The 18396-nt window shown below is 39.2% G+C and overlaps 1 protein-coding gene across 1 annotated transcript in view; it reads right to left on the minus strand.

Annotated features, from left to right (window-relative positions):
- Nucleotides 1–18396, minus strand: part of VPS13C (vacuolar protein sorting 13 homolog C) — a 6956796-nt gene that overhangs the window by 2146848 nt on the left and 4791552 nt on the right. The window lies entirely within an intron of this gene.

The following is an 18396-nucleotide window of genomic DNA, read 5'->3' on the forward strand; positions in this document are numbered from 1 at the left end:
GGACATTTTGTCCAGAGGGAAGGGGACTGGCAGAGAAGCAGCTAGCTTTTCATAGGAGTGGGAAGAGGCTCTTTAGCAGCAGCCACTACAGAGAACTGCAGATCGTCATGGGGTCTCTGAAATAACAGAAAGGAGGGACACCACTGTGGGAGATGCTACAGGTTCATATGGAAATATTAGGTTAGCTGCACTTTTGGGCCATCTTAAGACTAGCCAATTTTCCTTGTTGTGCTTGAGCTAACCTATTCTATCCCATTTGGTTATAGATTAGCCTTACCCAACCCATGGTTGGAAATTATATATTACCTCTAGTAGTAACAACCGAGATCATACCACAGATAATTTGACTTATGCATGTGATAAAACATTTAGTTCCCTCTGTCCATCAGTAGTACAGGGGACAGTCCTGAAGTCAATTTTCTTTTTTCCAAACATAGATCCAAGTTGCACTTGAATATGGCTCCAGAGCAGCATAATACAAAACAATATATTCTATACAAGCAGAAACCCGAGTACCTGGTCTGTGCTGAGCTATCTCACATCCCTGAATGAATTCCCTACAAAAATTTTAAAAAATTTCAACATTCATTCCCTAAACAACCTACTGATTGAAACTGTCCAAAAACAAAGCTGCTAGGTGTAATTATTAATAACTTAAAACTTAACACTTGTATACAAAATAGCATAAAAACTAATCAGAAATTAGGTATGCTGTATTGACATTCACCTTTTCTTAACCAGTCTACTAGAATCAGTCTTGCTAATACCTTCTTATTACTTATCCTCTCATGTGGTGCCAATCTTTATCAATCTTCAGACCTCTCTTTTATCAAAACTTGAAACCTGCTATAATAAAATTGCAAAATTTGCCACAAACTCTTCATATTCCACTCGTCACTGCATTGCACTTCAATCATTGAAATGGCTGGAGCTCCCACGACTCACCTTCTTACAACTCTTAACAGCCCACAACATTATCTATAGCTCTACTACCTACCTGTCCTGCACTAACATACGTTCTCTCTCCTTAACAGACCTCTAAGATCCAAAGACAAACAACTTCTTTTATGCACACAAGCCCAACAAAACTGCTGGAAAATCCCTATATTCCTATACCACTACCAAAACTTGGAATAAACTTCCCACAAACATAAGATCAAACACCAACTTCCTTTCATTTAAAAACACTCTAAAGGAATACTTAAGCAAAGCATAAATCTGTTCCTGTTCGAACCCTACTTGACACTATATCTTCTCAAACTTACTTTTCACAACATCTAATTCTCCTTCCCTTACTCCCTTCTCCCCCTTTCCACCTTTTTAGTTCTCCATCTGTTATCTGTAATAGGCTTAAATTTCTTTCTGATATATCCGTACCTCACTATCTTCTCACCCCAACTACTTTGTTCATCTCACTCTAGCTCCTTCCTTTATTTTTTATACTTCCCACATTCCTTACCTAGTTAACCCACGTGCTCTAAATTTATTTCTTATCCTTTAACTTATATTTCTACACTTATGTTTCACGGATTGTCACTACCCTAAACATACAAGTAGTGTTTCATAGTCGAATTTCCTTCTACGAAAATGTATTATATTTATTGTAATAGTTTCTACTTGTAACTTAATATTTTCATTTTGTTCTTCCCATGTTTTACTTTATACTTCTGTCTTAACTTCTGTACTAATACTTTTTACATGCATTTAGAGCTCTTCTCCCCAGGCCTCTGTCAATAACGGGTTCCCCTGGACCCAGTTAGACTTTCCCAGTAATCAAACGTCACATAAACAAAGATGATAAAGTGAGGGAAGTTCAAGAAATAAGGACAGAGTGGGATTATAGATGCAAACCCTTAAGGAAGATAACAGTCATGTAGAATATTATATACCTAAAGCAGCAGAAAGTATTTTAAGAACTAAGCTAACACAGGAAAGGAGATTCTGGTGATTCAGATGACAGCAACTAGGGGAACAGCGAACAGGCAAGAGGAAGCTGGCATTTATTGGAGGAAACTGGCAAAGGAACCAAGGTATAGGTAACAAATAATTAGAAAGGGAAAGGTAATAAAATGGAAAGATGCCAAAAAATTCATTTCGACTGCCAGCTACAGACTGCCTATCCTATCAGTGACTGATATAATAATGCAGCCAAAGAGAAAGGAACAGGGGAATCCTAAGTGAAAGACCTGCTCTGGTAGAGTTTTTGGTTGAACCTACAACAGAAGCTGCTGTTAAAAATGGATAATTACTAGGATGCATAAAATATTGCAGGATAACTATAGGAATCAATTAGAGGAGGTTAAAAAAATGGGAAGAGAGACTGGAAAAGAAATTGACAAACAATAAGAGGACATATGTATGCCACTCATATATACAACAAAGTCTAGAAGATTTAGGATATTTTCTTGTTTGAACAGATATTTTTAGACCCCAATCAGACGCCAAATAATTTTTCCTCAAGGTAGATAAATATTGGAGGTGACGGGGAAAAAAGAGAACTGGGAATATATGTTTTGGGAGTACTCTGTCAGAAATACTGGATGAGCAAATGGGTGTAACTACGGAAATTACTTTTAAGCTGGAACATAGGATCTGAATTGTCTAGACATAGCAAGGCCTTGTTAAGTTTAATTCTGGTGGCTGCCAAAAAAAGCAATTACTAGAAAATGGAAATCAAAGTCTAAACCAACCATATTTGAAGTTGTAAATATTTTAACACAGATAAAAGAATGAGAAATGTGATATTTAGGAAAGAGTAGTATCAAAATACACAGAAAAAAATGGATATTGTGGGAATAATGCATGCAGAAAGAAAATGTTTTGGGGCAAGAATAAGGTTTAAGGAAAGGCAGGATTTGACCAATTTAGGTAATGTTGGGTTGGATTGATTATATTGTACAAAAGAATATATGTGATGTACAATGTTTGTAACTGTGGACATGTTAATATGGTTTGTTTTCTTTTACTTACTTGTAAGTTTGCCTATGTCACAAGTGATAATTCAATAATGGTGTTTTATTTTTTTGACTGAGTTCCAGAAATTTACAGGATTTTTAATAATTGTTTTGTAAGTTAAAATAGTGATTTATTTTATCCTTTTTAACTTTTATTTTGGTTTGCTTACAAAGGTGTCTGACATTTTGTAGATTTTTTCTGATGTTCTTCATCTCACATTGCTGCAGTCCTTACACTTGGGTAGTCCGCTGTCCTCGGTCGGCCCGAATATCAAAGTATAAGGCTGACGTCGGTCAGGGCGCATTTGACTGACGTCAGGACGTCAGGGTACAAATGCGCATGACCGACGTCATATCCTCAGTCTTTTTTGCCGCATGGTTTTGCAGAAGCAGTGTTGCAAGTGCCGGTTGGCGTTCTGAGATTTTTCGAATTAGAAGTTTCAGACCGAGTTCAAAGTTGGCTAAGTACCCCGTTGGGGAATATTTTAGTTTTTTCTTGCCTCAGTCATTTACCGGATGTCAGAAAAAGTTAATAATTGCATTTCTTGTGGGAAACAGATACCGCATAAAGATTATCATACTTTGTGTATTCCTTGCTTAGGGCCTGAGCACGACGTTGTTGGCTGTTGCTCTTGTGCTAGATTTAATAAACGCACTATAAAGAGAAGGTTGGATTGTGCGAGGTTAGTCTTTGGGAAGCGGTGCAACTATAAAATGCCGTCGGATGCTCCGACGCCCGCTTCTTCAAAGAAGCGCAAGGACAAGGCAGTTAAGCCTAGGCTAGAAGAACCGTCTGTGCCTGACACCGGTTCTTTAGAGGTGTCGGTGGAGCCGGTGGCTCCACCGGAGGTTTCTTTGTGTTCCCAGGGTGAGACCTTATTATTACAAGATGTGGCTTCTCAGGAGACTAGTCAGGCTGAGGGGGCTTCTCATGTTACTATACTCCCCTCCCTTCCTAAGGTGGCTAGGCCCTCTCCTTCTGTTTCAAAGGCTTCCCCCAGGGGCAGGCCAGGTTTAGCTTCAGTTGGTGTTACCCCTAGCTCTTCAGGTACTGTGCCCAAGAAGCATATGCTTAAAATGGCAGAAGATTTGATTACTTTGATTAGGGGTTCTATGCCCCCTCCTGATAAGAGGCCTAGGGTGGAGCCTGAGCTGGGGGGTTTTGAGCAGGCTTCAGATGTTTCAGAGTCTTCGGCTGAAGACTTGCAGGAGTACTCTCCTTATTCTGATTCTGATGTGGATGATTCTACTCCTTCTGCTACTCCTCCTGAGGATTTTTCTTTTTCAGAAACTCTTCATTCCATGAGGGAGCATTTTAAGTGGGAAGGTCAGGACTTCTCTGATTCCAGGAAAAGGCTTAGGGAATTTCTGTTGTTACCCCAGCATAGGCCTTTGGCTATACCTCCTGTTTTGGATGTAGTGGAAGATGTTTTTACAGAAGCTTCTCTTAATCCTGATTCTTTGCCTCCTGCTCCTGTTAAGCCGGATAGGTATTACAGGGTGCCTGAAGCTCATAAGTATCTTTTTAAGAGTCCTAGGGCAGACCCAGAAACTGTTAGCCAGGGGCCTAAAGGTGTTAAGGCTTCTGTTGTTAAGAATCCGGTTCCTGCAGACAAGGAGGCTAGGGCCTTGGATAGATGGGGTAAGAAAGTCTATACTTCTTCCACTCTTGCTATGAGGGCTCTGAATTGCCAGTTTCACATGTTGAAATACCAAAATTATCTCCTTTCACAATTGAAGTCTAAGGTTGATGCTCTGGCAGTAGGTATTGATTGTAAGGAGTTGCAAGATTTAGTGCATGTTTCTGAACAGGTGGGTAAGCATTCTTTGCAATGTGGTTTTGATGCTGTACAGGCCTCGTCTAGGGTGGCTGCCACTGGGTCAGTTCTTCGCAGGCACGCCTGGCTGAGGGATCAGAATTTGTCTGAACATGTTAAAACAAGGATTTTAGATGCTCCTTTACAATCTGACGTGTTGTTTGGTCCTCCTGTTGAGACAGTTTTAAAGAAAATGGAAGACAAGGCTAAGTCTATGCAGACTGTTAAGGATTTTTTGCAGGTCCAGCCACCAAAGTTTAGTAGAAATTGGCCTACTAAAGGGTGGACGTATCCTTCTTATGATTCACAGTCTAGGGGTAGATCTAGACGTGGTAAGGGCAGAGCTCAGGGCTCTTTCAGGCCTAGAACAGGGAGTTTTCCTGCACAGGCTTCGGGTGAGGGCAGGGGTCAGTCCTTTCGTAAGCAGACCCAATGACCTACCTTTTCAGCTGCCAGAGCCTGCTCGTCTGGCAGCACCTTTGGGAGGAAGGTTGGCACTTTTCAAAGAAAATTGGAATTTAATTACCCAGGACAGATGGGTATTGGATATCATACACCACGGCTACAGGTTTTATTTCCATACCTTGCCTCCTTTCAAAGGCATGCCAGACGTTCCTCCTCAACAAAGAATAGAGGCTCACAAACAGGTTTCTCTGTTGCTCCGACTAGGGGCCAAACAGCCGGTCCCTCTGCCAGAAGTGGGCCTAGGATTTTATTCTCGCCTGTTCCTAGTACCAAAGAAGGGGAACACGTGGAGACCAATTTTGGATTTATCTATCCCCAACACTTATCTGGACATTCCCAAGTTCAAAATGTTGACGTTGCAGCAGCTTTTACCTCTGCTGGGCAAAGATCATTGGATGGTAACTTTAGATCTCAAGGAGGCTTACCTTCATGTTCCTATCAGACTAAGTTGCAGAAAGTATCTGCGTTTTCGAGCTGGGACTTCTCACTATCAGTTCTCTGCATTGCCCTTTGGCTTATCTACTGCCCAGAGTGTTCACGAAAGTTCTGGCTCCAGTGATAGCTTTCTTCAGACTAAAAGGAATACAGATCTATCCTTATTTGGACGACTGCCTAATTCTGGCTCAAGGAAGAGAAGAGCTTCTTCATCATTTGGAATATGTGATAGCAGTGCTAAGATGCCTAGGGTATTCTGTGAACGAAATAAAGTCCAGTCTAGTACCCTCTCAAGACATGTGCTTTCTGGGTGTGAGACTGAATACAGCATCCCAGATGGCCCTTTTAACCCCGGACAAACAAAAGAGTCTATCCCTTTACTTCCATCAACTATCTCATCAGTCCGGGCTGACTGCAAGGACAGTCCTTCAAGCCTTAGGGTTCATGGCATCTTGTATTCTGGTGCTTCCCAATGCCAAACTGCATATGAGGAAGCTACAATGGTATCTCAAAAATGTATGGACACAGCACTGCCAGGATCTGGACACTGTCATTCAAATAATACCTTGCATTCAAAAGGAATTTTTGTGGTGGGCTCAGGAATGTCACCTAAACAAGGGACTCTCTGTGACCCGGCCAGAGGCGAGTCAAATTTTAACGACAGATGCCTCAGACAAAGCTTGGGGAGCTCATCTAAATGGAAAGTGGATACAAAACAAGTGGCCTGTCAGACTACAACATCTACATATCAACATGAAAGAGATGTTAGCAGTCCAGTTTGCATTAATTGCTTTCAAGGAATTACTTCTTCCAGGGCAGGTGTTGATTCTAACAGACAACACAACTGTCATGTGGTACATCAACAAGCAAGGGGAACACATTCTTATCCTCTATGCAGGCAAGCAATGATTTTGTGGGAGACTGCTCTCAGTTTACTGCTCGATCTTCAGGCAAGGTTTCTGCCAGGAGCACAGAACTCCTTAGCAGATGTGTTGAGCAGACGAATTATGGATCCCCACGAGTGGAAATTGGATCCTCATGTATTTCAGAAATTGACAGTGTCATGTGGAACTCCAGACATAGATCTGTTCGCTTCTCCACTAAACCATCAGCTGCCAAGGTTTTGCACAAAAAGGTTTCATCCCACAGCTTGGAGAGTGGATGCTCTTTCTTTCAATTGGAGCAATCTTCATGTGTATGCCTTTCCACCTCTGCCTCTCCTCCTAAAAGTACTTCTGAAGGTCAGACAGGACAAGCCAAGGATGATTTTAATAGCTCCGGATTGGCCTCGACAACACTGGTACCCATTACTGAGAAGTCTGGTACGGAAGCCTCCATGGCCTTTGCCTTCCATTCCACACCTGTTGTCGCAGGAGGACAGCCATTTGCTAAATGTCAAGCTTCACTCTCTGCACCTAACAGCCTGGCATATTCTGTTTTGAACCATAGTGGGCCTCCACTTCCTCAGCAAGTTTTAAATGTTATTTTGGAAGCTAGGAGGCCTAGTACAAGGAAAGTGTACGCAGACAAATGGAAGAGATTTTTGTTTTGGAGTGCAGCAAAAGATTTTGATGTTTCTGAGCCTAATTTGTGTGTGGCTCTTCAATATCTTACTGAGTTGCTAGACAAAGGTTTGTCTTTCTCTTCTATTAAAGTTCATGCTGCAGCAATTTCAGCTCACTATGATTGCAACCCACCATTGTTTTCTCATCCTTTGTTCAAGCAATTTCTTAGAGGGGCAAAGAATATAAGACCCCCACGAAGAGCTCCTACTCCTGCTTGGGATCTCAATTTTGTGTTGGAGAAACTCACTCTACAACCTTTTGAGCCTGCAGCTACTGCTGAGTTGAAATATTTATCTTGGAAGACTGCTTTTTTGTTGGCCATTACTTCTGCAAGAAGGGTTTCTGAATTACAGGCCCTTATGGCGGTTGAGCCTTTCTTGATTTTCCATAAGGATAGGGTATCATTACGTACTAATCCTTCCTTTATGCCTAAGGTGGTTTCTAGTGTGGCTTTAAACCAAACTATTCATTTGCCTACTTTTTATGCAAATCCCCAAAATAAAGGGGAAAAGATTTTGCACACTTTAGATGTCCACAGGCAGTTGCGTTATTATTTGGACAGAACTAAAGGTTTCAGGCAGTCTCAGCAGTTGTTTGTTTCTTTTGCTTTGAGTTCTCAGGGCAAGCCTGTATCAAAACAAACTATTTCTAAGTGGATTGGGTTTTGCATTGCTTTCTGTTATTCCCATCATGGCAAGGAGATTCCAGCTGGGATTAGGCCTCATTCCACTAGGGCTACTGCCACTTCAACAGCTTTTTTGAGGGGAGTGGCAACCAAGGATATTTTGGAGGCAGCTACTTGGAGTTCTGTGCATACTTTCTCTAAGCATTATCACCTGCCACTTTACTCTAAGTCCAGGGCTGGTTTTGCCACTGCTGTTTTGCAGGGCATTTTGGCAGCTCCTGCTTCCTTGTAATTAGCCATCCTCCCTTACCTCTGCTTTGGGATTCTACCCAAGTGTAAGGACTGCAGCAATGTGAGATGAAGAACATAGTACAGTTTTGTACCTACCATAAATGTAGATGTTCAAGATCCACATTGCTGCAGTCCAATTTACCCTCCCTCCTTCCCGTCTGTAGTTAGAGGTGGTTGTGTGGGTTGGGTTGTACATTTTGTGTATATTGTATATATTGTACATATAGTTAGTGCAAGGGTGGTTGGTTGGTTGTTTGCTGTCTTTTGGTTTTGACCTTTATTTTTAGGGTCTTCTGACATCTGGGGCAAGAAAAGACTGAGGATATGACGTCGGTCATGCGCATTTGTACCCTGATGTCCTGACGTCAGTCAAATGCGCCCTGACCGACGTCAGCCTTATACTTTGATATTCGGGCCGACCGAGGACAGCGGACTACCCAAGTGTAAGGACTGCAGCAATGTGGATCTTCGAACATCTACATTTATGGTAGGTACAAAACTGTACTTTTTAACTTGACATGTTTTGCATTCCTTTTCCCTACTCAGCATCAATGTCATGACTATTGCAGATAGCTAGGGAGCTGTGTTTTGTTTGACCCTCTTTCTATGTTTAGGCGCAGGTGCTTGAAGATGAAATTCTATTTTTTTTTTTTGTTTGTTAGAAAGCAGTCTAATGTTAATTTTTACTATTTGACTTGTTGAGTCTAGTTGCAGTATGAATAACTTGTGTGTAACCATAAATGTTTAGTGACACTGAGGGAAAGAATCAGAGGTGAAGGACAGCCAATTTATGTTTAAGCCACCCGGGATTACTGTTTCCTGTTGAGTATTTGCTTTAGTCCAGGAGACGTGGGATACAGAGCTGTGATACTTAGGCTTTTCTTGTCATTTGGTCTGAAGAGGCAGACAAGTTTATCAGCATTATTGAAAGCTTAGCTTAATATACACAGTTTTGTGCTAATCACAGTTGGGTGTGAGTAACTTAGCAGGTAACAGTCCAAATGAGTGTCCTGACCATAGCAAAGTGAGCTGCCTTTAGTTAGTTGTTAGAATCAAGCACCTGCTGTTAGCAGTAAGACAGGAAAATATATTCTGGTGGGCCTGCACTCACATGACAATTAAGACTCTCGTAACTGCAATCCGTCTCATTCTTGCTTTCTAACTATCTCTCATCAACTTGCTACAAAATACAGTTTCACACATGATGCAGAGCAGCTAACCCTCTCCCCAAATGGAGCACCAATGTATGTTACAGGATGAAGAGGAAGCATTTCTCCGCTTGCTGAATTTGCCATCAAGCTACTACGCAGCTTGCACATGGTGGCACAGTGTTGCTAGGCATGAGCTCTGTGGCGGTGAACACCTAGTACTTTCACTGCGTGTCATGTAGCCAGCCAGAGCTGCCTCCTTCCCCTCCAGAATCGGTGATGTGGCAATGGCCGCTCATTCTCACTCAGATTGCCTGTGACTTAGGACTTTATCTCTCCATGCCACAGAGTTGGCTACCCTCTCCTTGGTACTCTTTACATTGCCAACTGATAAAAATGCTGCATTACCTATGTAGCCACTTATATGATCTACATTCCAACTTCTCATGTTTACATACTACTTGTGTGGTAACATCCCTCTAGTGCCAATGTTCTAATTCCCATAGTTTCTGTACCCTTATTCCTTCCATGTTCTTTAACCATTTTCTTTACTAGTCCTGCTCCTACTTTTAAAACTACAACATTATGCCTCAATTTAATAAGTACTTGCAACCCCCAGTTTCAGTCAATTACTTTCTAGCAACTCACCCTACCTCTATTTCACTCTTTTTCCATACTGATCCACCCCAGTATTTCTTTCATTTCTAATCTCCTCTTATCAGTTGCCCTACACTATAACCAACCCAATCTACTGAATATACAATATGCTTTTTCTCTTTAAACAAATTAAGCACGCTACATGCATACTTCTTTTATGATGCTGCTAAAGTAAAATGCCAGCCTTAAAGATATCTGTTCTTCTGTTCTACAACACTATTAATACTTATCAATTTTGCTAGAATCCCTTAATCTCCTGCCATTGTAACACATCCAGATCAGTCCATTTGTTTTTCTTAGCTGTTGATGTGCTATGTGTATGTAATTGTAATTAATAATTTTTATGCTAAACCGGAGATTGTCTCCACTACTGTTATACCATGTGTTTGTAACTATAACTTAAAACTTTAAGTGGCTTATCAACACAGTCAGATAATCCCAGTCCACAAATACAAATAATAAAAGCTATCTTATTTTCTGCATTATCATCCTCATCATCATCAATCATCCCATAATCTACTAAGTCACAACATAATGGTTAAGATCTTTGTCCCCAACAACAAGGTGCAGGGTTTGATCCTGATCTCCAGCCAAAGCCTTGGTATCTCCCACTCTGTCTCCTCCCCTCCAGAATGGTATGCCAACAGTGTCTGTGTTTTGAGTAGCATCAGAGTCTCTAGATGGTAGCGTTCAGGGAAAAAGTTAAGCAGACCAACTGCTTTAAGCATAAGCTGTGGTAAGCTGTATCCTCTAGACTGTACAACTGTGTCAGGGCTAGTCAGTTAAGGTATAAAGTCTGGATTTAGGTGATTTGGTTACAAAGATTAATGATGCCAAAACTAGAAGGTGATAAGTAGGTTGAGGAGCTGGTCTACCATGACCTATGCTACGGGTCTATGTAAGCCTATTAGCCAGTGTGTTACCTACCATAAAGCCTATACTTCCGTCTGTCAGATGGTTCACTAAGAGAGGTGTTCAGAAGATCACATGCAAGTGTGGTCAACAAGCAACTCGGGTAGACTTCTTCATGGTAAGGAAAGGACACTGGGGTATTATCAGAGATTGCAAAGCAACCCCAGCATTCATCCCACAACATAAACTACTGGTGGCTACAATCAGCTGCAAGCAGAGGTCAAAATATGTTCTAATCTCAACTGAACCTAGGCTGAAGACTCAGGGCTCCAATGTTTAAGGAAGAACAAGAAATAGGCAAAGTAGAAGAAGAATGGCAGCATCTCAACACAGCGTGTCTTAAGACTAGAGAACAGATATGTAGACAAGCCAGGTATGGAAATAAGGTACCAAAGGAAAGTGGTGGAGGAATGCATTAGTCTAAGAAGATATTAAACTAGAGAAGGAATACAGAGAAAATTGTGAGATAGAAGATAGACCAGGCTAAGGAGGAATACTGGCTGACTAACAAAGAAGGTAAGAGAGCAGTACACATAGACAAAAAACAAGGCATCAGAGACATTATAACAGTTTCTGGAAAGTTGCTCAGCAGATTGCACAACTTAGGTTGCAAGGCAAAAGCAGAAAGATAAGGAACATAGTCTACAGACATTCTTCATAAGGTGAGCTAGCAAAAACCTGCTCACCAGTCCACAGGACATCAATGGCAGATGGAAAGGAGCAGTATCAGTGGTGTAACAGGTAGAGCACACACCTTTGCTTCAGAAGGCTGTAGGTACTATTCCCACACCAGGTAGATCAATTCTTGACACTGCTGCTGCACTCGTATGTAATGAGATGCTAAACCAAGGTGCAATCTGCTTGATTGGTGGTAGCTCAGCTAGATATAAAAGATCTCACCACCCCTAATTATATAAACACTTTTCCATCTTTCTTTCATTATTTATACATTCATTATATTTACAGTTTATAATATACTTTTATACATCGCAATAAAGCATTTTACATGTTTATCTTCCTTAATACATGTAAAACATATTTCACCCCCAATCCTTTCCACCATAATCATTTGTTTATATCGCATATAACTTCATCATTTCATTTGTTTACATCACATATAACTTCATCTTCATTTCTTCATTTGTTTATATCACATATAACTTCATCGTTTCTTCATTTGTTCATATCACATATAACTTCCTCATCGTTTCTTCATTTGTTTATATCACATATAACTTCCTCATCGTTTCATTTGTTTACATCACATATAACTTCCTCATCGTGTCTTCATTTGTTTATATCACATATAACTTCCTCATTGTTTCTTCATTTGTTTATATCACACATAACTTCCTCATCGTTTCTTCATTTGTTTATATCACATATAACTTCCTCATCGTTTCATTTGTTTATATCACATATAACTTCCTCATCATTTCATTTGTTTACATCACATATAACTTCCTCATCGTTTCTTCATTTGTTTGTATCACATATAACTTCTTCATCGTTTCTTCATTTGTTCATATCACATATAATTTCATCGTTTCTTTTGTTTATATCACATATAATTTCCTCATCGTTTCTTCATTTGTTCATATCACATATAATTTCATCGTTTCTTTTGTTTATATCACATATAACTTTCTCATTGTTTCTTCATTTGTTTATATCGCATATAACTTTCTCATTGTTTCTTCATTTGTTTATATCACATATAACTTCCTCATCGTTTCTTCATTTGTTTATATCACATATAACTTCCTCATCGTTTCTTCATTTGTTTATATCACATATAACTTCCTCATCGTTTCTTTTGTTATAACAGCAAATCTTTACATAATCTTTTTCATAAACATCAAATAGTAATTAATAGAATCTTATCCTATTTTTCAGTTTCTTTTTCACTCCTAACCTTATACTTCCCCTAAAATACCATGTCCATATCGATGTTTTTAAATACTTTCCAGTCATAAACATCCTTGAATAATGTCCAAAAACCTTCGTTTTTCTTAAAATCCAAAAATCACACTTGCAGCGTCTCCTAAGTATTACACATTAAGTTATTTCATATTTCATGTTAATTTTTACTGGCAGTTTGTACAATAATAAATGCCACAGAAAATCACTTGTTTCAAGAAAAGATTCAAATGTTTCCTGCCTTTGCCTTATTCACCCCCCCCCAATTTTTTTAACGAAGGATCAATAGTTCAATTTCACTATTTTTATACCATTCTTTCCTTTGTCTCTACTTCATTTGTATGAGTTTTCCATGTTTTTATTTTACTTTCATATTCTTTCTCTTGTAAATCTTTTGTTTTTCTTTTCCTTTTTTTTTACCCCAAACCATCCACGTACCTTATATTTTTCAGTTTAAAAGAATCCTAGCGTTGTCTTATTTCACATATTTTAAACACTGAAAATAAATTTAATGATGCTAAGAAAACAACTGGATTTATTAAATTCAACCACCCTTTTCTTTCACAAATATAATTCTTTTAACTGGATTCATTCTTGTTCCCCACAGAAAATCAAAAACATACTCAAACTCAGTTTCCACCTAAATATGCTAGCTTTACTTAAATATATGTGTTTAACATATATATCCATTTTTAGGGACAGAAATCTGTCAACTTTTGTATTTTTTTTTAGATTTTCTCTCCACTGTTGTACTGCTACTTGTTCCCTTCCAAACTTAACCCCACAACATTAACTTCAGTTCTAGTAAAATAAAGCCATCTCCAATCCCCTTACTTTTTTACTTTTATTTAACTATAATCCTACTGTACCTAACATGCATGCTGTTCTGTAAATTGATGCTTTAATCCAATGTTTTTTCTTGGCTACTAAGATCAAACCATCTGCACAGGTTAACATTAATGGTAATCTTAACTTCCCATCTACCATCCTTTAGCCTTGATCTACATGTTTGTATAATGCATTCACTAACATCACAAACAGCCACATGCTCAATGGACAAATGGATGAAGTATTTCAATGGGGTGCGCAAATAGTTCAATAGATGTGACCTGAGCATCTAAGGGATCCAGATTATGCGGAACGTTCCACATTTAACGATGAGTGAAGCCACTGTTATGCATTGAACAGCTGTGGCTCTGCTACACGGATTATGATTGGTTTGTGTACTGCAATTACTGCCAATCAGCATCGCGGTATACAAACCAAAGCTAATAACTGCATGTTTACTTGCAAGTTGGCATCACTGCCATCAGGATAGTTGCAGCATAACAGTATACAGTCTTAGTAACATCTAAAAGAATGGCAGGAAACACCATACAATTAGGCCTTAAAAATGCATGTGCTTATTCCATTAAAAAGTTTACAATAATTGTTTCATGTTCACTGATTAAACCATTTAGTTGTAGTGTGCTATAAAGTAAGATGTTTGAAATACATTTCAATAACATAAAAAGTTTGTTTAGCCACCCGTATTTTGCTGCTTTAGTTTTTTACTGAAATACATTTTGGTAAAAAGAGAGTAAAAGTACTTTGGTGAATTAAGGTCGCTGTTGTGCATTTCATCAAAATAGCGGAGTCTCTGCTTTCTTGACATTATTGGAATTTGTTAACTGAAGTGAAACACTGATCACAAAAGACCAGCTTCAGTTTTAACCCATGGAAAAGTAAATAAGCAAAGCAAAAATACAAAATATGCATGTACGTGTATGGTAAGCTAATTATGAGTATATAAAACAGACAGAAACATTATGCATACAGTATGAAGAGGAACAGTTATACAAGTGCAGAAATATACAAATCTATGTATATACATGTACACTGCAGAGTGACTCGAGTAAACTGCATTTTCAAGAGGTATTATTCAAGCTTGTTAAGAAGTATACAGATGGAGTAGATCAAGATTGCATTAGCTAATGTGTCCACAGTGGTGGCATTTGCATGAAACATAATCATGGAGGTAACTGTTTGATTCCCTCAACCTCCATTGTCTAATTGTGCGACTCAGAGCATAGCACGGGGGAGTTACTGTGCTTTTTGCTTGCTGTGCTTAAGGAGTTAGTTAACCTAGCTAAGAAAGTGAGAGAGATGAGATGAGTGAGAGGATAGTAAACAGTGAAGATATGTTAGCCTGGAGTCAAGCACGAACATATCCAGGGATTCATTAAGTGTTGTTTCAGTTGTAATCTGAAAGATTTTAGGTTATCACATTGTTTCAGGGAGAGACCCGTGGTGGTGGTGCTGCGGTAGCATTGTCGCCTCACAATAAGACGCTCTCCGGTTCGATTCTCAGCTAGAGCGTCTTCTGCGTGGAGACATGCGTGAATGGGCGTACCTTCATTGAAGGTTGTGTGTCAAGGCTGGTAACTTGGCACGTAAAAATCAACTACCAATCATTAGCGGACCGGAGATCCACTGTGGCGACCCCTAACTGGGAAAAGCCGAAAGACACAACAACAACATTGTTTCAGGGAGAGAGCGAGTAAGTTCCAAATCTTGGAGACATGACTGGTGTGAAGTAAATCACTAGCACTATTGTTAGATTAAGTTACCAAGTAGTGATGGAGGATATTTCATAGAACTGGGCACCTTTCTAGATTGGAAATGAGGTTAAGTTGTTAGATGTGGAAAGGTTAGGTAGTAGTGAAGTTCACTCCACTGGAGTTGCCTCCATTTTACAGATGTTCTACGATGGCCCATGGCACGTTTCATGCAGTGTAAAAATAGGGTGTTCCACATTTTGACTATTTGTCACACATTGTTAGGGTTTGTGTTTCACATTGGCCTCTTAATAGGCTGAGACCTATGGATGTGACACCTTTGTGGAGTGGAATTATAAGGAAAGATTTCCACAGGGTTGGAGAATAGTTCTCTGTTATGCATCTATTTATGAGAACAGATACCGGGTAACACACACCTTCAGCTGTCATGGCAATGTATTTGGCTAGTAGGTTGTCAGGAGCCAGAGTTGTGGGCTTTAGTTTTTGAATATATTTGTAATACTTTTGGTGGGAACAGTTTTTAGGGTGTGCTGGAATGTGGAAGTTGATGTACTGAGAAATGGGTGGGTGAGTGGGGCTCAGTGTTTGTGAAGCTGGTAGTGGTAATAGATATTAAGTGGCTACTACATTTTCTGGCTACACTTTTGTTTGGTTGTGATGGAAAAGGATTGAGAGTCAGTTTTCTGCCCGGCTTCAACAGCGTGTTTAGGTCTTCCCAAAACTTTGGGGTTTTTTTGGACTATGTGCCCTAGCTAGTGGAAAAGATATTTTTTATCTATCAGAACTTGTGTAGAAGGTGATACTTCCAAATTGGTCTGACTTCTGTTCATGTGCTATTGCTTCCAGGCTCTGCCCCTGGCTTTCATGAGTTGTTTAGTTTGAATCTATCACCAAAGAAACACAATAAACTGCAGAACAGTGAAAGAACTTCTTTACAGGGGCATCCAGTACCACGGCTTACGCCTTCAAGGAATAATTAACACACCATGCAACACATATTTTATACATCCCTAATTACATCATAAACCCACTAAATAATTAACTAATCACTCCCCATTTACTTTAGATAGATAAATATACATATTTAAAATGACATTGCACATATTCTTTAAATAACATTACCCATATTGTTTGAAATGCATCTTTTTTAGACTTAACAATAACTTATTTTTTAGAAAAACATTCAACAGTATTCCCCAACATGTGAAAATTTATGAAACTTTTAAAATTACTGACAATGAAAAAATATACTATATTTTCTTACCCAACATTCAAATTATATCCAGATTTGACCCCCTAGGATGTAACGTACCAAAATGTATGATGCATTTTGTTTCTAATAACATTAACCTATTCAAAAATCCCTCTCCCAGGCAAGCTATAGGCTTAGCCAACACACTAACAGAAAGCGGAATCAGAGCCACCATGATGTTTCCTAAAGTGCTCCGCTACTGGGCTTTCTAATCTGCAACACATAACCCAATTGGCTTAGGCTACTGCAATAGTGATCTAGTGCTGAACATCTTGTGTGACTGCCTATATAAAGTGTATACCTCGAGGCAACTGTTCTTTTTAAATGTAATCAGTATTATGTAGAGCTTGTATATATTTGGCTCTATTAATATTGTATACTCTAAGAATAAAGTTGTTTGGCTATGTTAATAGCATATACTCTGTCATGTTGTAAAACTGCTCCCTAAGCCCAGACTAACTGAAAATGATTAATAGAACAGCCTAATTATTGAGTCAACAATAGTAAATACATACATACAGTTAGATATTGCAAGCATTACACATCACTTATAACCTACCCAATCATTTTTACTCAAGCATTACATAGCTCATATAAGTTCTATCTTCTTTTAAACCTCATTCCTCCCTTGTATGTATTGTTCCCACAATTCCCATTTTTTCCTATACAGTTTGCTCCTACCCTTTTCTAAAGATCTCAATTCCAGTTGTTTTATCTCTGTTACTATATTCAATACTATAGTTGGCTTACAGTTTGCTTTCCATTTTTGGCATTCACCATAATTAGACACAGCAAGGCCCTACCACGTCTAGGCAATTCTGAATCTGTATCACAGCTTACAAAAATCATACCAATCTGCCCACCCAGCATCTCTGACACTGCATCCAAAATGGAATCCTGAAACTCTGCCAACTCACCGCACTCCCAGAAAATATGTTCCAATTACCTTTTTCTTTCCTGTCACACCTCCAACATTTGATGTCTACTACCTGAGAAAAAAATTCTCTGGCGTCTACTTAGGGTATAAAAATATCTATGTAAACATTTCCAAGCAAAAATCCTAAATCTTCACAATTTTGTTGCATATTTGGGAGACATACATATATCCTTCCCAGTGGTTGTTTTTGTGTGTGTGTGTGAATTGCTTATCCAATCTCTCTTCCCAATCCTTTCTAACCTCCTCTGATTGATTCTTAGAGTTATCATGCAATATTTTATATGCTCATCTAATTATCCTTTTTTTAACGGCAGCTTCTGTTCTAGATTCTACTAAAAATTCTACTAGTGCTGGTCTTTCATTTAGGACCCTCCTATTTCTTTCTCTTTGCCTATACTTCGACATCAATTCTTGACAGGGAAGGCAATCTCTAACATGCAGTCCAAATAAATCCTTGGTGTCTTCCCATTCTATCATCCTTCCCTCTCTAGTTATTTGCTCCCAATACCTTGGTTCCTTTGCCAATTTTCTCCAATAAATTCCAGCCCCCTCTTGCCTATTGCCTATATCCCTAATTGCAGTCATCCCTATCAGCAGAATCTCCTGTCTCCATTCTCGTGTTGGCTTACTTCATAGGATACTTTCTGCTACTTTATAGATTTAATATTCTGTATGATAATTGTTATTCTCCTTAAAGGCCTGCATCCGCAATCCCAGTCTCTCTCTGGTTCTTGAGCTTCCCCATTTCATCAACATCCCTTCCCACTTTGAATTATAGTTTTCTGCTTGTGCTATATATCTAGGAGCCTTAAATCTGTGGCTCTGAACTACACCTTCAAATCGGGTAATCCCAATCTACC

The sequence above is a fragment of the Protopterus annectens genome, chromosome 7.part0, assembly GCF_019279795.1.
Source record: "Protopterus annectens isolate FY-2018-M chromosome 7.part0, PAN1.0, whole genome shotgun sequence".
Taxonomy (NCBI): domain Eukaryota; kingdom Metazoa; phylum Chordata; order Ceratodontiformes; family Protopteridae; genus Protopterus; species Protopterus annectens.